The sequence below is a fragment of the Sciurus carolinensis genome, chromosome 5 (assembly GCF_902686445.1).
Source record: "Sciurus carolinensis chromosome 5, mSciCar1.2, whole genome shotgun sequence".
NCBI lineage: Eukaryota > Metazoa > Chordata > Mammalia > Rodentia > Sciuridae > Sciurus > Sciurus carolinensis.
In genome coordinates, this window is record NC_062217.1 from 112,039,233 (window position 1) to 112,060,933 (window position 21,701).

At 37.5% G+C, this 21,701-nt stretch overlaps 1 non-coding gene and 1 pseudogene across 1 annotated transcript; both read right to left on the bottom strand.

Moving 5' to 3' along the window:
* Nucleotides 1-10,824: 10,824 nt before the first annotated feature.
* Nucleotides 10,825-10,930, bottom strand: LOC124985974 (U6 spliceosomal RNA). The gene has a single exon (XR_007108907.1). It is a non-coding gene; the product is annotated as a U6 spliceosomal RNA (small nuclear RNA).
* Nucleotides 10,931-20,994: 10,064 nt separating this feature from the next.
* On the bottom strand, nucleotides 20,995-21,251 carry LOC124985717 (LYR motif-containing protein 2-like; annotated as a pseudogene).
* Between the last annotated feature and the right edge of the window lie 450 nt (nucleotides 21,252-21,701).

Sequence of the window (21,701 nt, forward strand, 5' to 3'; positions counted from 1 at the left end):
TGAAGGGAACACTCTAGTTGGTGCTCTGCCCGTGGCAGCAGTGGTAGCACTGGCGTTTCTTCCTCATTTTATTATATCTTACTTCCTGAGTCCCCAATCTGCTTTGAGTGTCCAGTATTAAATTCCAGTAAAGTCTTCTTTGGGGTTTTGGGGGTGGGGGTTGTTGTTGTTCACCCATCTTACTGAGACGCTGCCTATCTGCTTTCTTAGTTTCATGCCATGGAGCATCTAGGAAAGTGACCTTCTCTATTCCACCATATTGAAAAATACTCCATCCTTAATTCTTTTTATTTGATGAACTTCATTTATTGACTCACAAATGTTAAACCATCCTTGAAGCCCTGTGATAAAGGCAGTCATGATGTACAGTTTTCTTAATTTGTTGTTAAATATGATTTGCTAATATTTTATTAAGAATTTTTGCACTCAAGTTCATAAGGAATGCTTGTTTACAGTTTTCTTTCCTTGATGTATCTTTATCTGATTTTGGTAGGCGTGTGATACTGGCTTCATAGAATAGATTTGGAAGTGTTATTTTCCTTTCTATTTGATGGAATATTGAGGAACATTGACATTTGTTGTTCTTTAAATCTTTGGTAGAATTCAACTGAGAACACATCTGGTCCTCAGCTTTTCTTTGTTGAAGGATTTTATTACTGCTTGTATCCCATTCCTCATTATTACTGGTCAATTTAGCCTATCCATATCCTCTTGACAGAATTTTGGCTGGTAGTATGTGTCAAGAAAAGTATTTCAATTCATTAGATTGTAAGTTTTCAAAATAGTCCCTAATGACCCACTGGATATCTGTGTAGTCTATGGTGATTTATTTTTTTAATCTCTAATTTTATGACTTTAGAGTTCCTTTCTTTTGGTTAGTTTAGCTAAGGGCCTGTCAATCTTGCTTGTGTTTTCAAAAAGCCAACCCTTTGTTTCATTAATCCTTTGTGGGGTTTTTAATTTGTAATTCCATTGATTTTTTTTACTCTAATCTTTTTATTTCCTTCCATATACTGATTTTGTAATTGTTTTGTTTTTTATTTACAAGGACCTTAATATGCATTATTAGGTTTTTTGGGGGGAGGGGTCTTTCTTATTTTCTTAGGTAGCCATTCATATTTGTAAGCTTTCCTCTTAGAACTGCCTTCATAGTGTCCCAGAGGTTCTGCCATGTTGTATCACTTTTCTTGTTTGGTTTTAAGAATTTTTTAAAAATTTCCCCTGATTTCTTCTATCACCCATTCATTACCCAAAAGTGTGTTGTTCAATCTTCTTGTGTTTATTATAGAGTTTCTGTAGGGTGTTTCATTGTTGATTTCTAACTTTATTTCATTATGATCTGATAAGATACAAGTAGTTATATCAATTTTTTGTATTTTCTAAGAGTTGCTTTGTGACCTAAAATGTAGTCAATTTTGGAGAAGGTTCCAGAAGAAGAAAGGGCATTCAATTGTTGGATAAAATATCTGCAGATATCTATTAAGTTCATTTGATTTATAATATTTTAGGTCCAAAGACTCTTTGCTGAGTGTATGTTAAATGATCTATCTATTGGTAAGAGAGGTATACTCAAATCACCCAATATTATTGTACTGGGGTCTATCTGAGGTTTTAATTCAAATAGTGTCTCTTTTTATGCAGTTAGCCACATTGATGTATGGTGCATAAATATTTACTACTGTTGTATCTTCTCATTGGATTATTCTCTTTAGCAGTATGAAATGACCTTCTTTTCTGATTAATTTTGATTTGCAGTCAGCTTTGTCACAAATGAGAGTAGCTACTCCTGCTTGTTTGGGTGATTATTTTCATGGTACCTCAATTTGCATTCTTTCACTTTTAGCTCATGACTGTCTTTTCCTTTTAAGTAATTCTTTTGCAAACAGCATATTGTTGGTGTTGTTTTGTTTTGTTTTGTTTTTTCCCTTGTGGGGTGGGTGCCGGGGTCCAGCCCTAGCAGGAGTCAGGGGTCCTAGGTGGAGAGAAGGCATGGCATGGTGGAGAAACAGCACACAGAGACACCAAGTGTTCTGAGGCTAAATCTGTCTTTATTTTTTCTGCCAGTCTTTTTATAGATATTTTTCTTTAGTAATGATTATATCATTTTTGGTTAGTTTATAAACAAGAAAAACCTTCAAAAGTACAATCTATGCTTCTTCTCAATGTACACCTTCTCTCTGTATGACAGCCCAGACCAAAACAACCTTATTTCCCAGTTAGATTAAAACAACTTTGTCTCCCAGCTAAACTGAAATAAACTTGTCTCCCAGCTAAACTGAGGGCACCATGATCTGCCAGCCTTTAACCTTCAGAAAAAAACATGTTACTAGATTTTCTGAGAAACCACCCCCACCATGAACTCCAGTGTTTAACAATGAAAAGTTTTTACTATTATTAAAGGGTAAAGAAATCAACTTACAGTTAATATTTAGTCTATTCTAATTCATATAATGGTGAACTAAAATCTTATTCGATTCTCAAAGAATTAGACTAAACATAGGAAAAGCACAAATTTTATTTATGACTAACCTAAATGTTTTTATTATGTAAAGTATCTCTAGAATCAACTATTAAAACTAAGAAAGCAACAAAGGCTAAACACCACATCCAAGCTCAGAGGAATGCCTCTTTATCCATCTATTATTACACTAAAGCAATCACAGTTTCCTTTAAACTTGAGCACAGCCACAATTGTTTATTTTTATATATTTTATCTATGTATTACTGCTAAATTTTCATTGTGCACTATTCTGTGTCCCAATACAGTAAAACTTTCCCAATGTTTGTCCAATAAGTTTCTAAAGGTATACTGATTATTAATATTAAAAAGCAACTACACGTGGAGACATGCCACGCCTATGGCCCCCAAGAGGGAAGACGATCAACAGAACCATGTAAAGTGTTGAGTCCTTTATTCCAACAGACCATGTCAAGTGTCAGATCTTCTACTCCAACAGACCATGTCAAGTGTCAGATCCTCTACTCCAACAGAGCCATGTCAAGTGTTGGAGTGGCAGGAAATAGACGTGGCAGGTGGACTGTGAAGACGTCCTGGGTATTGAACCCAAGGGTGGTTTACGACTGTGTTATATTCTCAATTCTTTTTATTTTTTGAGACAGTGTCTTCCAAGTTTCTTAGGGCCTTGCAAAGTTGCTGTGGCTGTCCTTCACATTGCCATCTTCCTGTCTCAGCCTCCTGAGTCACTGAAATTACAAGCATGCCCTGCAATGCCTGGCCTGAGTCTTATTTTTAAATCCATTCTGCCAGTCTATGTGTTTTAATTGGAGGGTTGAGACAATTTACATTTATGTTATTGTTGAGAGATATTTATTAATTCCAGCTATTTTTTAAATTTCCAATGTTTTATTTGGTCATATTTTTTATTTGCTTAGCTACTCTTCAAATGAGGTTTGTTCATTAATGAGCTCTGGAGTTGTTTTTTGTTTCTTTTTTTGTGGAGTACTTCTTTAAGTAAGTTCTGTAGTACTGAATTAATCATTATGAATTCTTTCAGTTAATTTTATCTATAGGATACAGTTCATTAAGAGAAAAAATGTTATAAGAAGGTAGAAGAGAATTTAAAAGTTCAAAACATGAACAGAGATAATGAAGAAGAGTTGTAAAAAGTGATGGTTGTAAAGAAGGATGAGAAAATTAGGGGGAAAAAAGTAAAGGAAAAGAAAACAAGAAAATTCAGCTCTTAGCATCAGAAGAAAGGAGAGAAACAAACAAAACCAAAACAAACCAAAACCAAAATAAACAAACCCCAAATCCTAACCATCAAAAGACAAGGCAAGGACATTAGAAAATGCTAAAAATGAGGAAAAAGAAACAAATAGGTACATGTAAATGTGTTCACACACCAATCAGCACAGCAAGAACACATAAAAAGGGAAAAAAGATTAATTATGAAAAAACAAATTAGTCTTCTCCACTGACATGGTCAAAACAGGCAATGAAAATGGATGACCACTGCCTATGCCCATCTGTCCTTCTCATTTCTCTTTGTGCTATGTACTGAGAAATAGAAAGTACAATGACTGGGGATTGTTAATCCCTTCCTCTTTTTGTGTTGCTCGCTGCAGTTTTCCTTCTCACCAGTAATAGATAGAATGGAATGGGAAATACTGTCAATTGGAACTTTGTGTAGACCACAATGATGCACTCCCAGGTTGGGGCTGGGACAAGGGTCCACTTCATGCTTTGAACATAACCCTTGCTGCTTTGATACTGTGGCTTATTTTAAAACTGGCATTTCCCCCCTTTTCTCTTCTTCTCCACCTCTGAAATCATGAGGGAAGCAAGAATAACTTTCTTCCCATTCTAGGCCAAGATTACCTGTCTTTAAGCATACACACCATAGGAATGAAGTAATTTGAACTTCAGAACAGTGCCAGAAGACCTAAGAAATGGCTATCTCTTAAGTCTACAAATGAATTATGATCCTTGACAAGGCACAACTGAAATGTAACCTCTGATTTACCTCTATAAAATCCCTCTGTTCCCCATGATGGTCAGAATCACAGCCTCTGGGATAGGAGTCCCCTTTGTTTCTCCCTTGCTAGCAAAGCAATGAACTTCCCTTTCCTTTTTCTGCAAACCTTTTCCTCATTATTTGGTTGGAATCCAGTACAAGGACTGAGCTTTCGGAACCAGGGGTGGTGCAGAGTTCTATAAGTGGAGTTCTGTCAACTGAGGCTTAGATCTAATAAGGCCTTAATGACTTTGCTGTGTGGTGTCTGCTCAGGAGAGGTTATATCAACACACCACTAAGGCCAGTCAGATGGCAATTTCTGATAGAGTATGGATCTCAGGAACCTCCCAAGAATTCTACTCATGGTGCAAGGAAGCCTATCCTCCACACATTCTGCTGCCTACAAACTTCCTAGGCTTAGTCCCTGAAGGTCTTCACACTCACCTGTTCAGATTCCTGATCCTGTTTAGCTGGTAACATAAACTGCCAGACTCAAAGGGAAAGTTAGTTGTACTCCATTTTTCTGACTTGAAATTCCCCTGAGTACAATCTTTAAGCCTGTATCACTCATATTCCATTAGGTATACCCTAGGCCACAAAGTAGAAGCTTGTGAAGGTAGTGAGGCAATTTTGCTATCATTTCACAGACTCCCTCAACAGCAACATGGCCTCCTCAAAATAGCTCCTCTCTCAGTTGTCATTTACCAGTTGAGAAATACAGAGCACTTTTTACACATCATTTCACCATGCAGCTTCTGGATCAGTCAAGTTCAGGCTGATTTTCTTAGCTACAAGATTTTCCACACCAAATGTCCATTGTTTCTGCCTGTGCATTATCACTCCCCTCTGTGGTGAACCAATGCCGATGCTACCACCACTGCTGCTGCTACAACCAGCTTGGCTCCAATATACTCTTTCTTGTTCTTTGTTCAATACACTTGAATTTCTGAGTCTCTAAGACACTCTGAATGTCCAGTATTGAATTTTAGTGAAATTCCTCTTTCATCCACCTTCTGAGAAGCAATACTCCCACTGCTTGAAACCTGAGCCATGGAGTAACTGGAAATGAAGTTTTACTCTAATCTGTCATGTTGAATCTTCCTTGGACTTTATTTTAAAGTTACTGAAGTCTTCAAATAGTCCTACAATCCTGAGGCAGTGGATCCCTCCAACCCAGTGGGATCAGTCTTCCTCTTTCCCTCTGAAGCTAGTTCACTATCTCCACCTTATAGCTGTAGTTAATGCCTAGGGGCCACAGTCCCAGTCTCAACTTTCCTCAGGAGTCCAGGAACAAATAGGAGAGAGAACCATTGTTGCAAAGACCATAGTCAAACAAAGTTCTCACGATACCAACTATTCTGAGAATTTCACTTGGTCACCAGGTTATCTATGAATAACAATATTTACTAGGTACCAATAACAAGTACTTAGTATGTCAGGGACTTAAACAAGAATTCTCTAATCTTTTACTTGACCAGAACAGGAGCTATTATCTATCCTGGGAATTAAACCAGTGAACATTGCAACAAAATGCTTTTAAAATGGGGGAAGATGGGATAGGGGAAATCTTCTATATTTAGATGATGCATCTAAATTTGGAAGCTTAATGGTGAGAATAAAGTGCTAAATTATTCCAGATATTTATACAATAGTCAATCCATGAAAGATCAACACTCCCCACTTTTTTGGTTGTGGGCGAATATTGAGGATTAAACCCAGAGTTCTGAGTATGCTAGGCAACTGCTCTAACACTAAGCTATATCCACAGCCATTTTATTTATTTATTTTTATTCTAAGATTGGGTGTCACTAAGTTGTTCATGTTGACCTCAAACTTGTTATCCTCCTGAGTAAGTGGATTACAGTTATGTGCCACCTTGCCCAACCCCTTATTTTCCTTTTACATGAATGTAATGAAGAAATTTTTAGTCAGACTTCATAGTCCTCAAAAACCCAGTAACACTCCCCACCCTTTGATATCTTTGATACAGGTAGATATGAGAATAACACACACACAAAAAAAAACCAGTCAATATTAGTTTAAAATAAACCCCACATGCCTTCAAACCTCCCATTCTCATGCTGGTTTTACTCTCAGAATGCAAAGCTAGAACAGTCCTGAGGGTGACTGATAAACCAGTCTTCACAGGCTAATTCAAACCCAAGATACTGAATCTGACAAATCAGACAAGTTAAAATTCAAGGTAACTGTACACAACAGATAGCCTCTCATGACATATCTAGGGAAAATATAATTTCAGGACACTAGACTGGGAAAAGGCACTAGAGGGCAGGAGGCCAGGGATATCAGGGACTTCAGTCCAACAACTTGACTGGAGGGGTGATAGCTGCACACAGCTCTGTGTTACAAAGGAGTACCAGGACCCGTCTGGACTTCCAAGGGCAAGTCTGTGATCATCGCCAACATCTGCCAAGGGCAATAGACAAAAGGATCGTGCTCCATTGCTTTCCACATTTTGTATCTTCTAGTTTGCCATTCCTGATTTTAGTCCTTCCTGCTCTGTTTATAAATGGAGAACCTGAGCTCAAAGAAATTCATGAAGTTAATTCAATTGCATGCTATTCAGTGGCTGACCCAGAGTTGAAGGGGCACAGGGGTCAATTCCCTAGTTGCTATGGAGTTGCCACCAGCCAGTTCTGGTTTCTAGCTCAGAGATCTGCAGCTGACTGCTTGGAAGATGCAATGTTGAGGCTTGCTTATTTCTACTGTGTGCAGGAGTTCAGCATGCAGACTATGGAGTGACCCTGTGATTGCTGTGGGTGACCATGAACCAGCTTCTCTCTACAGGATTCTTTTTGTGGTGGTAAAGATTCTGGTGGCTGTCTCTGAGTGCAGGAACTCTGGCTGTGGGTTTTCTGTGAGTGTTCTGTAGTGCATAAGTATTCCCCTAGCCAACTCTACTCTCTGGGGTACTGTAGTGCAGGGACTTAGGTGGTTCACCTGAGTTCTAGTTTTACTCACCCAGGTTGAAAATTGTGGGTGTTGATTCCCTCTGTTGTCTGTGTCTGATGCAAGGTCCTGCCAGTATCCAAACAATGCCATTTCACTCACAAGTTGAAATCACTGGTCAGGCAGGGTGCCAGTTAAATCCAGGAGCAGACACTTTCTGTTGCCTAGGCTCTAGTAATTTTCTATCTTAACTGATCTCCCTCTGGCTCTGTTTGTGGATGTCTTCTGCTTAAATTTCCTAGGGTATCCTAATAGCCTTCTTCCTGCAGCTGTCACTATCTGGGAATTAGGTCTATGTCACTGAATATCCTGGCAACTTCCTTCTGGTACAGTCCCACCATCCTGGGGACAGTCCCTAGACTTCCCACAGTGCCTCCTCCTGTTATCAGTGATTGGGGCTAGTGTGGTCCTATTGAATCTCCATTCCTCTGCAAGAGGCAGAAGTGCTTTGTTGCTCTGTCTCTGAGTCAAATGAACCCTGCACAGAGCTTTTGGTCCTTGCCTGGGTCATGGAGGGTGAGTAGAGCAGTGGGTTAGGGGGTCCTTCCCCACACTGGTCCACAACACCCCACTCCACTTGTCCATGGTTAGGGAAAGGAATTTTCAGTGATTTTTGGCTTGTAGCGGTCTTTCTAGAAGTTCTTTCTGGCTAGATTTTTTATTTGTTCTTTTTAGATATACATGACAGTAGAGTGTATTTTGACGTCTTATATACATACATGGGGTATAACTTTTTCTAATTAAGATCCAGTTCTTGAAGTCATACACAATGTATAGTTTCACTCATTGAGTATTCTTCCATGAAAATTGGAAAGTTATGTCTGATTCATTCTATTGCCTTTCTTATTCCCATAACCCCTCCCCCTTCATTCTCTTTGTCTAATCCAATGAACTTCTATCCTTCCCTCTCCCACCCTTATTATGTATTAACATCCATATATCAGAGAGAATATTCAGCCTTTGGTTTTTTGGGACTGGTTTATCTCACTTAGCCTGAGAGTCTCCTGGTCCATCCATTTACCAGCAAATTCTGGCTGGATTCTTAACATCTTCCACTGCAGGAAACTTCCCTCAGTTTAATTTGCAACTGTCTGGGCACGGAAGGCTGCTGTGTTGATTTAAGGGGGTGACCAGTTGGCTGAGGTGCCACGAGACAGCTTTGGGCACCTTGCTCAGCATCCTTTTCATGATTTGGTGTTAAGTTGTTTGCTGTTTTAAGGATCCTGCTATTCCTGTTATACTTTGAATTTGTCTGCCTTTCCAAACATTTTTAAGTGGGTGAGCTTAAGAGTTTTTCTGCTTCTCCTCCTTCTCTTTCTCTCTCTCTCTTTCTACTTTTCTCTTCTCTCTCTCTCTCTCTCTCTCTCTCTCTCTCTCTCTCTCTCTCTCTCTCTCTCTCTTCCCTCCCCTGGTTCAGGTTCAGGGTTAAGGAACTCTGCATTTATTTTCTACTCTGGTTACTATCTTCAAGTCTCTCCAGATCTCAGACTTTGTAATATTGAGTCTTAGAACATTTATATTGTCACCCACCTCTTGATTCTACTTTTTTTTTCTTCCTTCCTTCTGTGCTGTGAAGAGAGAGACTCACTGCCTAGCTCCTTCTACTATCTTTTTTTACCCTTTAGTAAAATCTTGATTTGCATTTCACTGATTGTTAGAGATGTTGAACATTGTTATGTACATTTTTTTTTTTTTTGCCATTTGTGTTTCTTCTTTTGAAAATGTTTAGTTCCTTTCCCATTTATTATTTGGTGTGCGTGTTTGTGTGTGTGTGTGTATGTGTGTGTGTGTGTGTGCATGTCTATTTGTGTGTTAAGTATTTTGAGTTCTTCATATATTCTGGATATAAATTTCCTCACAGAGAAGCAGCTGGCAAAATTTTCTCCCATTCTGTAGGCTCTTTCTTCATACTCTTATTTCTTTTGTTGTGGAAAATCTTTTATTTTGATGCTATCCCACTTATTCTTTGTTTTTGTTTTTTGTTGTTGTTGTTGTTTGTTTGTTTTTTGAGCTTTAGGGGTCTTATTTAGGAATTCAGTGCCTCTGCCTATATGATAGAATGTTGACCCTATGTTTTCGTCTAACAGTTATAAGATTTCTGATCTAATTCTTATGTCTTTGATTAATTTTGATTTGACTTTTGTGCAAGATGAGAGATAGGGATCTAGTTTCATTCTTCTACATGTGACTATCCATTTTCCAGGCACCATTTGTTAAAAAGCTGTCTTTTCTCCAACAAATATTTTTGGCACTTTCGTCAAGTATCAGATGGCTGTATGAGGATTTGTCTCTGTGTCTTCTATTCCACTGGTCTTTTGAATGATTCTAATTAATATTTTCTGGCAGAACATACAAATAAAGCCCTTAATATGTAACTCACCTTGAAGGTCTGTACTATCATGGGGGTTCCACCTAAGGTTTTTAGTTGGGGGTCAGGGTCAGTGTGTTCACTACGTGTGTGGCTAAAGCTAGGAGGGAACAATGGGTGGGCATATAAAGCATGTGTATATGTGAATTAAAAACATGTTGTGGCCAGGAGTGGTGATGCACACCTGTAATCCCAATAACTTGGGAGGCTGAGGCAAGAGGATCACAAGTTGCCTCTGCAACTTAGTAAGACCCTGAGCAACTCAGTAAGACCCTATCTCTAACAAAATATAAGAAAGGGCCGGGGGTGTGGCTCAGTGGTTTAGTGCCTCTGGGTTCAATTCCTGGTACAAAAATAAAAGAGAGAGAGAGAGAGAGAAACATGTTGTAACATTAAATCTAAGTGTGTGTTACCATGAAGACTGAGGAATAGGGATCAGTCAAGACAGTCTGATAGTAAAAGTTAATTATCCAGACTGAAGGACCAGTTCTGAACCAAGAGAATCAAGAGAAACAAAAGTACAATTGAAAAGACAGATAAATGTATTTATGTGGGTTTGTCTCTGGGTCTTCTATTCCGTTGGTTTTCATGTCTGTTTTGGTGCCAACACCATATTGTTTTTGTTGCAATAGCTCTGTAGCCTAATTTGAGGTCTGGTATTGTGGTGCTTCCAGCAACATTTTTGCTCAGAATTGCCTTGACTAATGGGTTTCTTATTTTTTCAAATGAATTTTAGAACTGCTTTTTCTAGTTTGTGAAGAATGTCATTGGCATTTCACTGGGGATTACACTTAATTTATATAGTGTTTTGGGTAGTATAGTCATCTTGACAATTTTAATTCTGCTTACCAAGAACATGGGAAGTCTTTCCATCTTCTAAGGTCTTCTTCAATATCTATCTTCAGGGTTCTATAATTTTCATTGTAGAGGTCCTTCACACCTTTCACACCTTTAGATTAATTCCCAATTACTTTTGAGGTTATTGTGAATTGGACAGTTTTCCTAATTTTTTTCAATATGGAAGGCTTCACAAATTGTAAGTCATCCTTGCGCAAGGACCAAGCTAATCTTCTCTATATTGTTCCAATTTTATTAAGTGTGCTGCCAAAGTGAGCACTATACCTTCCCTTCTTGTTGACTGCATGTATATTTGCTTTCTTCAGAATTAAAATTCTGCCATCTGCTGTTTGTTTTCCTTTAGAGCAAGTAAAATTAGTTTCTGGGAAACAAAAATAATTCATTCACAAAATTACTTATTTCTCAGCTGAACTGAAAGTTTTATAAAAGACCCTATGAACACAAACATACAATATATAAAGAAAAGAAAGAGCAGCTTCTTCTTTCTACCACACTGCAGGTCCACATGAGCTATTCTTTCACTTTGAAATGCCCTCCTATGCCTAGCATGTCCACACAAACTCCGGTTATCTCCAAAACTTGTTACATTCTGCTTCCAGATATCTTTGCCTCTGTCACAGCCTTTAATCTTGGAGGTGTGTAATTGCCCCTCCCTTTTCTAAACCAAGAACTTCTTGAGAACAGACACCTACTATATCTTGAATCTCAACACCCCCAAACCCTCAAACATAGAAGTAAAGGATTTAAGTATTTTATTGAATTAATGGGCTAAATTTTCATCTACAGAGCAGAGTTTATCAATGTATAGCCCAAAGAATATTTACTTTTCCAGAAATACCAAACTTCATCAGAAAGATTCCTTGATTCCCTGTCAAAGGAATATTACAAAACCATGCATTATGTATCCAGTATCAAAACAATCACTTTACCATTGATAGCATCTATTTGACAATTCTTTTTCATAGCAGATATTCACATTTGAAGAATTAAAGTAGCAGGGAGACATCTCTGAAAACTTTCCAATAACATGGAAAATTTCTCCATTCTACATAAACCCTCCTGATTCTCTTCTATTTAGTGTCAAGATCCCAGACACCAATATAGGAACTTCAGTTCCACATGGGTCACTAGAGAAATAGGCTCTGAGTTAAAACAGATAGGCTTCCAATTAACTTTGATCCCCTATTCCTAATTGGTCCCTGTGTTTCCTCCTATTATAAGATGAAAGATATTAATCTTACATGTTAGAAAGCTAATACAAAATGTATTCTCAATTGAAATGATAATCCTGGGATCCTAATGTACATCCACTTTTCCAAGTTCTTTTTCACTCTGGTTCCATTTTAATTGCCAATTAAAGTTATTTGTAATTATAGACAAAATATAATCCAAAAATCTTTTGTAACAACAAAAGTTTCATCCTGAGCTACATGGATTATTTTTAGCATAAGACACTAAATCAATGACATGTTTAAAGGGCAAGGCTAAAGAGAAAGATATAATATTGCTTGCAATATGCATTACCTATCTACCTCTAACCATGAGGCCTATAAAAACCTAATAAGGCTCATAGAAATTCTAATGGGAATATGATTTTTATAGTACACATAAGAAAAAGATTTTAAAATTATCAGTTTCTAAACTCTGAATTTCAATCTCATTTCAAAGAGATCAATATATTACATAGGCCATTTTCTTGTAAATTAATAGAAACTACCATGAAAATCATGAAATTCCAATCAAAATATGCTATAAAACAGGAGTTGTAATCTCCATTATAGATGCAAAGTAGGGGATTCTGAGTGAATGCTGCAGCTTGCCAGCAGTGCATGCGTGGTATGTAGGAGTCACCCTGTGCCCCACACAGTAACTTGGGTTCAAAGGAGACCACACGTGGTTGTTCAAGAGAAGCTTGAAATCCAGATTTCTGCACAAGTCTCCTGAATTTTAAATATTGACTCAATTTATATAAATTTATTTAAACTAAAAATATCCATGAGATTAAAAAAAAAGTTTCAACATTTTCTACTATTCTCATCAAGAAAACCTTCCTTATAAACCACATTTATTCACCTATGTCACTGTTAAAACAAATTTATTTCAACTATTTTGGAAATAAATGTGATGGGTGTATACCTTGCTTGAGGCTTCAATATTTGCTGCCTTTGCTGTGTCCTTGCAAAAGACAGCATGTTGAAGAGGAGTTTCACCCCTGCAATTCTGAACATTTCTATCAGTCCCATTTTCTAGAAGAGTTCACATTCCTCTTCCTGTTGTTGTATATGGCCTGTTGGTTTTGTACCAAGAAACAGATTGTAAATTTTAGAAATTCAGGACAAATATTCCACAGGATGCACTAATTGGTTATATTTAAATGACATTAATTAATTTTTATTCTAAGCATTTCAATTGAATTCACTTAGCTACCTCAACATTAATCCATGGTATGTTTTAGTCACTATCACAGAGGTGAAATGTTACTGTTCTTCTCTAATAGAAGAGTCTCCACCTCTCCCTGGCCACACAGGCACAGGTGTAATGTAGAGGGGTTCTATAAAAGTAAGAGGATTTGTTAGGAATTCACAGAACATCTTCTCAAAACATACAATTATTCATGCCATTGTAAACATCAAGTAGCATATACTTCCTTGCCCTTAAAAGGCAATAATTTTCTTCTGAAGAAGCGATAATATTTATTAGGTGCTATTACTTAATGAATAAGCAACCGTTTTCCATTGACCTGAACTTTTTTCTTTCTTTCTTTTTTTTTTTTTTTTTTTGGTACTGATGGCAGTTGATCTCAGGGGTGCTCAATCACTGAGCTATATTTTGAGGCAGGGTCTTACTGAGTTGTCCAGAAGGGCTTGAACTTGCAGTCCTCTTGCCTCAGTATTCCAGACACTGGGCCTGACCTTCTTAACTTTTGATTTTTGCTTTGTTTTGTTTTTATTGTGCTGGGGTTGGAATCCAGAGTCTGGAGTCTGCTAAGTAAGGGCTCTACCACTGAGCCACATCCCCATTCCAGAGTTGCCCTTTCAAAGAGCATAGTCTTTGGATTTAGCTCACACTGAGTTTCAATTCCACCTTAAGCCCTGTTACATACTAGCTACCCTTAGTCATTCTATGCCTTAATTTCCTCACCAATAAAATGGGGATTAAAATCACGAGCTACCTCCCAAGACACCACTGTGATACTTAAAAGAGAATCTACACAAAGTATTTGAACAGATTCTAGCACAAAGAACTCAGTATTAGTTTGCTGTTGTAATTATTACTCTTATTATTAGTTAACAAAGACAGTATTTCAATGAATAAAACAATACAATTACACTAATTTTTGCATATATCTTTTAAGGACTGTGTTTTTCAGAGTCTTAGGTATTTTTTCCTTAATAGTTTAAAATCACTGACATTGGAATGCTGCTAATAATTCATGATGCATTACACACTGTAATTGGCAACACTTAAAATGTTTTGTAATATACAAAACAAAGGCCCATTACACAATCCATGATTTCTTACCTTATTAAGTAAAACATGACACAACAAAAAAAAAGGTCTGTGGCAGTTCCAGCCATTTGGGTGGCATTTAAATAAATTTTACTTTTTGAAAGTGAAAGCACCCAGAAACCACTTCAGACATGAAAACTCACACAAGAGATTTTATTAAGCAAACAGGCAGAGTGTCACCCTGCAGGGAGAGAGAGAGAAAAGGAGAGGAAAAAGGAGAGAGAGGGTGTGTGCACGCAAGAGAGAGAGTGAAAGCCAGGAGGAGAGAGCATGAAAGGGAGGAGGAGAGAGAGAGAAAATGGCGGGGAAGCTATTCTTAAGTAGTTCGCAAGCTAATAACAGACCAATGACTTCCGAGAATGTTCACAGGCTGACGAGCGGACCGATAGCTGGCTGGGATGTTCACAGACTGACAATCTGTGTTGTAAATGGTGTGGGGGAGGGAGAATAATAGCAGATATGATGTCAACATGTCTTCCTTTTTGTTTTTAAAGATACTGGGGGTGGGACAATGGTCTTTCTTCTGTAGCTTCTTCCTGCTGGTTATGGGGCAAAGAGTGTCATTCCTATAAAAAAAGAGAGGATTAGGGAGGACTTTAGTGGGAGCAGAGTTTTTGGAGACAGCGGTGTCAATAGTGAATTGCAAATCTTGGCTATGGGTGTCAGGGGCTGGTAGTCTTGGAGGAGAAGTGGTTGATTGGTCAATTGGTTGGTGAACTTGAGTGTGTCTGCCAGTTCCAGAACCTGTGTATCTGATCTTGTAGGAAATTCTGTAGGCAATTTAGCAGCCATGGTCCTATATAGGAAGATCTGTAGATGTTAAAACAACCAAAAATTTCTCACTCTGGCAGTTTCTCTTGATGGTTATCAGTCACTCCTGCCTAAGTATCTCTTTAGTAGCCTCCAGTTTTACTTATTCTTGGGGCTAACATAAGTGTACATCTTCAGTTATGTTTAACAATTGTTTCTTCTTTTAAATGGCCAGGAATGGCTATGTTTTGGTTTTAGCTGTTTTGCTAGGTGTTCAAGACCAAGCTGGTCAAATTGACCTTGTTCCTATCTGTTGTTAAGGATCAGCTAAGTTCCCACAGGGGTTACTCATGGAGAACTTGAGAGTAGCTTTTTAGCTTCTTTAGTGCCATTTGCTAGGTAGGGTCTACTTGATGAGGTGGCTTTCTGTAGAAGCATCAGGGATTTCTCCCTTTTTCAATGACCCTCCTCTTTGCAGCAGGTGCACTGGTTGACTTTTCATTCTCTAGTGGTCTCATTAATCTCACTGATTGGGAGGTCATGTGACCCAGAGTTGCAAAAGTTCTTTAGAGAAGCTCTCCCATTCCCTGGATTCAGGCTGACTCTGAGGGCAAGAGCCAAATATGGCTTTTCTTGACTTCTGTATTTAATCTCAATCCTAAATTTGGTTCTAAACATCGAGAAAGTTAGTTTCACCAGTCATAAAGTAAGAGTACTGGGCTTTAAAGTCAATGTCTATGACTTTACTGTTATTTACCCCCTTTTATCTAATTAGGGTCTACATTATCTGTCCTATAGGTGATGGCTTACTATTTCAAGTTAATTTATGGTGTTTGCTCTTGAAGCAGTACTTCTGCAAAAAATTAATCAGGCAACAATTAGAGTTTACAAGGAAAATACAAAATGGAATCACCAAGAGTAAAACATTTAGTCTGTGTAATAGCTATCTTGAATTTTGGCTGAGCTATACATTATATTCCCTGTTTAAGATCACAGTAATTTTACAACAAAAAACAATCTTTTGAATATAACTTTAAATAAGCTGAAGTCTGGCTTATCTTGGAACCATTCTGACATGCAGCAGGGTGGGAGGCAGAGCATTATCTCAGGTAAGGTGTGGCTCTTTACAATTCTTAGGTAAAGTGTTCTAATTCTGATGCTGATCTTTGAATCTTTCTTAAAATTTTAAGAAGTTTACATATATCGTTCCCTGAGCCTATATGGCATTAGTTAACACAATTTAACATTATATCTAAAACATGAATCAAAGAAAGGCTGAGAGAACTTTTAACTTTCATTCATGTGACAAAGTGGCAAAAATGTTTTTATGTTTCACAATATTGACCTTTAAACAAATCAAGCTCTCACTAACTTTTAGAAATACATTTACATTTAAAATATTTATCTCATTGTAAAAAGTAACAAATTTTACCTAAACTCTATTGACAACAGGTCCTGTAATAGAACCTTAAGTGTTATACATAAGTCTCCAATAAAATTTGCTATTTTTATGTTTAAAATTACCATTACAGACAAGTTTAGTTGGAGAATAGCAGCTTGATAAATTTTCTGCTTTAAAGGCTTGTATACCTGGAAAATATGAACACATTTAATATACAAAGAATGACCACTCCAAAATTACCTTGATACTTTTATATTAACCAAATTTAGTTTTTAAAGAAAAATTTTGACTCTGTAACGTAGTATAATACTCTAACAGTTGTTGTTTAATCATAATTTATAAACCCCAATATTTCAGACTAATTGCTCTAAATAATAAAACTTAAAAGATTACAATGATAAGAGTAAATTAGTGTTTTTAAAGAAATTCTTGTCATTTTAACATATAGATTAAACTTTGGTTTCTGTCAACCCATTAATATTTGACCTTATGGAAAAACCTTAAATAGCTTTAACTGATTGTCTCACATACATATAACTAACTTAGTTACATGCAAACTTGTTGAAATTTGCCCTTTACTTACACACAGACTTTCTTAGCACTTACTTTGACCCTGATGTATGTCAACACACAAGCACTTTCTTATCCAGAAACATTTTCTTTTCCCTTCTACTAAATATTACATACCCAGAACTTTTTATTTTCTCTTTTCTATCTGTTGACCCCTTTTGTTCACATTTTGAAATAATTTTATACAAAATTTCTGAAGTTCAATAAATTACTCCATCTCAATAATATGAAATACTTTGTTATAAGCAGTACTCTAATTGAAACTCAGTTGAAATTTTTTGGAACCCTTCCTATATAGAATTGTACCTGTTAGGACTTAACTCTTAGTTACCTTTGTGGTGACACAAAGAAATTTTAAACCCTTTTTATTCACCAATCTTTGAAAATACCAATAATGTTTAAGTATGTAATCCCATGGAATTTAAAGAGTTAAGAGTACTTGATGTTATTTAACAGTTAGCATTTTAACTTTATAAATTAATCAGATGTCTCTAACAAACATATATGAGTAATCCCATACATGTCAAATCTAATTCACTTATTCTTCTGTAAAAAACAAGGTATTAGACAAGTGTTCTCAACAGAATTTGCTGTCTCTTTCCTGCTGAAGAAAAGTCCTAGAAACAATTGATATTAGACATTTTATAGATATCAACTTGACCACTTAGAGACTTGTGAGGTAAGCAATTTCAAAGAGTTTTTAAATTTTAATTTTATGAGCACTTGTTATTTATGTCAATTTTGTTATCAGGTACGTACATAGACAACACAACTTTAGACAACATGATATACACATAACACAAAAGTGAAGGCCTTGTAGTTTTTATCTCCAATGCAATGTAACATGCTCAAAAATAACTCTAGAGTTGAATAAAAATAGAACTGATCAAAATATCATTAATCTAGGTATGTAGAATCAAAATTGTGAACTTGAAAAATATAGCATTTAAGAAAAACAAAACAAGAGTCCTAGAAGAAAAAGTGATAATGGCCATTAATTACAGCATGAGAGAATGAGAAAGAGAAAGGCAGAGAGAAGGGGTGAGAGGGAGAGAGAGAGAGTGAGTTCTGTGTTGCAGCCCAGGAAAAGTTTAAATGGACACTTTTTTCTTTAGTCTCAGGTTGGTCCTTCGCTGAACCCACTGCAGTCTACATTCCAATATAGGCTTCAGTAAGGCTAGGCAGGGAAAATTGCCTAGGGCCTTTTAACCCTTTTTCCTGGTTGGGAATCAGGTCAGGTTTGGATGAAGAAAATTATGAAATATTATCTCCCACTACTTTTGAGAAATGGGGCTGCTATATCATACTCCTTACTGCGACATGCCACTAGCTGTTGGGCTTGTTAGGGTTACTCTCTCCACACCAGCCACCTCCCATGGGGGGCTAGAATATGTGTACGGGACCTCATGGCAGGAGGACTGGTGGGCTGGGCAGGGGAATGGAAACAGAAACAGAATGGGGCAAAGGAGATGGAGGAGCAGGGGCCTGAGGAGCCTCTGTCACAGTGGACCTGTATGGGGTGGTTTGTTAGCTGAGTGGAAGTCAGAGGAGGAGGAGGGATTAAGAGCGGGATAAGAAGCCAAAAGGAGGCTTTTGAGTTTGTAGGAAGAGCAAAGAAGTGCAAGAAAGAAAAAACTTGAAGATAAGGAATCCCTTTCCATCTGCCCACTCACTCACAAAAGTTGTGTGCCATTACGTGGCCATTTTGGATTGATTATCTAGGCTGGGGGTCAGTTAAAGGAGTTTAAGATTGTCTAGTAGGCACCCCAGGGGTGAATCTGCCAAGATGGAGGACCCAGATTCCATGGTGGAGACATGACAGCCAAACCAGGGTCCAGGGCATCCTGAGGTCACAGACTAGTTGGCTGGAAATGGAAAGGCAGCACAGTGATGGGGTTGTCACCCAGACACCAATGTGGGCCAGGCAAAGACCGAGAGAGTTGAGGACCTGATGTCAGTATTTTTGAAAGCGAGCGTGAAGAGGAGCCACAACCCTGAGAGAGAATCTTCCCCATAGGATCAGGACCCACCCATCAGATAAGGTCAACTAAGGGGGCCAGCCATAACTGTAAAAGTCATGGCTGGGGGAACCCCCACTCCTCGACCACCTCCAGGGTACCGGATGATCAACGGTCACATCTCAGGTCAGTGGAGGAGTGTTTAAGTTGAACTAGGGAAAACTCACCAATCTGAAGCCAGTGGTGGAGGTTGGAGAAGAGCGTCCAGGCCAATGGAAGGTGAGACAAGTGTCCAGAGTGGGGGAGGGAAGTCTGGGGCATCAGATGGGATTCTACTCACCTAAGTGCAGTAGAAGAGCCCATCTGAGTCACAGCACCAATGAAAGCACCCAGAAACCACTTCAGACATGAAAACTCACACAAGAAATTTTATTAAGCAAACAAGCAGAGTGTCACCCTGCAGGGAGAGAGAGAGAGAAAATGAGAGGAAAAGAGAGAGAGAGGGTGCGTGCATGCAAGAGAGAGAGTGAAAGTCAGGAGGAGAGAGCATGAAAGGGAGGAGGAGAGAGAGAGAAAATGGCGGGGAAGCTATTCTTAAGTAGTTCGCGGGCTAATAACAGACCAATGCTCAGACCAGCCGAGAATGCTCACAGGCTGATGAGTGGACCAATGACTGGCTAGGATGTTCACAGACTGACAATCTGGGTTGTAAAATGGTGTGGGGGAGGGAGAATAATAGCAGATATGATGCCAACAGAAAGTACTATGGGTAAAGAGGGCTAAGTAATAACAACATAAAGATCTAATTATTTTTTGCAAGAAACTTAAAGCCAAAGGAAATGTATGATTCAAATGAATTAATATGTTCCACTTTATTTAATATTTAGATTTATAGGCTGCATGTAAATTTTAGGTATTTCCCATGTTTAATCAGTACTAATATGGTCTTGACTTTTTGAAAGGGCAGTTTATAATTACCTACCACCAGAAGTACTTTTGTTTGAAAAGAGGGAGGAAAGATTTCACTTGAAATTGAGTCTGGTTAGGGAAACATGAAGTTTTTAAGGATGGCGTGTCTTGAGATATAGTAAAATATGTCAAATACATGATATGTATTCAGGTTATGAGTGGTGAGAACAGATATGTACAATTAGGAAATTCGGTTTTTTAAACCAAACTTTTATAAAGTAAAGCAACATTTTTGCAACTGTAATAATCTTTTATACTTGCTCTCATTTTTATAAGGGTACAACTAAAACAAAATGATAAAACTATAATTGCAGGTATGTAATAAATCTATATGCAATAAAACATACATATGTAAGATGCATATGTAGAAATACCTACAAGCACAGGTGAAAAGAATCCCTTCACTTCTGAAGAGACTAAAAGTTGGTAGAAGACAGAAATTTATGCAAACACACACAAATTAATAGAAAGTGAGAAATTTCATTTACACTAGATTCATATTCCTGCTCTTTCCAAGGATTATTTTATAAACAATAAGCTCTTTTCTATTGCCAAATAACTTATATGGGTATACTAAATTTTATATATTTATCAGTTGATAAGCATTTTGATTTTTTTCACTTTTTGACTAGTGCTGTTGCAAACATTCATGTACACATTTCTTGTACATGTGTTCAGTTCTCTTGATTATAGACCTAGGAAAACTGCTAAATCATATGTTAACTCCTTGTTACATTTTGAGGAGCAAATGGTGTGTTTTCCAAAGTGGCTGCAGATAGTTTACATTCCTACCTGCACTGTAAGAGGGTTTCAATTTCTCCACATCTTTAACATTTATACCCTTTATAATTATAGCCACTGTAGTGGAAATGAAGTGCTGTCTCATTATGGTTTTGATTTGCACTTTCCTGATGATTGTGTTGAACTTCTTTTCAAGTGCTAACCAGCCATATGTTAAAATGAGTCTTGCTTCTCACAAAACTGTGTACCCACCCAGAAATATTTTCAAAACTCAGATATATTTTTCGGTCCTGAGACAATTATTTCAATGTGATTTTTTTCCTCTCTATAGCACCATCTTTATCTTGAAATTTTGCTTAAGTACTATACATACAGTTTGACTTAGCCTAAGTTCAGCAAAACACATATTGATTTGAAGATCCTTCAAAATAATGCTATAGCAAGTGTTTTTTCTAATTCATTTAGCTGCAGAGTGCCTTGAGCAATTATCAATTGCTCTCCGGTGGCACTTTGGTTTCTTTTGAATTCTTCCTTGCCCAGTCCTTCTGGTACGTGTGATCAGAATCATTTGAAACTTGCCAAATTTCCTGCAAAATCCTTCTATACAGCATAAGAACTTGTGGCCTTCCCATGAACTGCATTAGCAGTAACACCACTGGAGGTAAGTAGGAAGTGGCCATCTCTGGCACACAAGGTTGTCCACCTCTGAACAAGAAACTCGTTTCAGAACTTTTACAAATATTAATTGTAGAAATCACATGGAAAAAAAGAAGAGTAGAGAAGAAAGGAGAAGAGAGAAGAAAGGAAAGAGAGAAAGAGAGAGAGAGGAAGAGAGAGAGAGAAAGAGAAAGAGAGAAAGAGAGAGAAAGAGAAAGAGAGAGAGAAAGAGAGCGAGAGAGAGAGAGAGAGAAAGGAAGAGAGAGAGCAAAAGAACTAGGGGGGAGGTAAGGAAGGAAGGAAGGAAGAGAGAAAGAGGAAAGACAGAAAAGTGAATGTGGAATTTTACCCAAACTAACCATATGGTAGACCAAAAAGGCAAAACTCAAAAAATGTTAAAATAATTAATTAATAGTGTATATGTCTGTTGTCAAAGAAATTAATCTAGAAACAAAAAGGAGAAATTGCCAAAT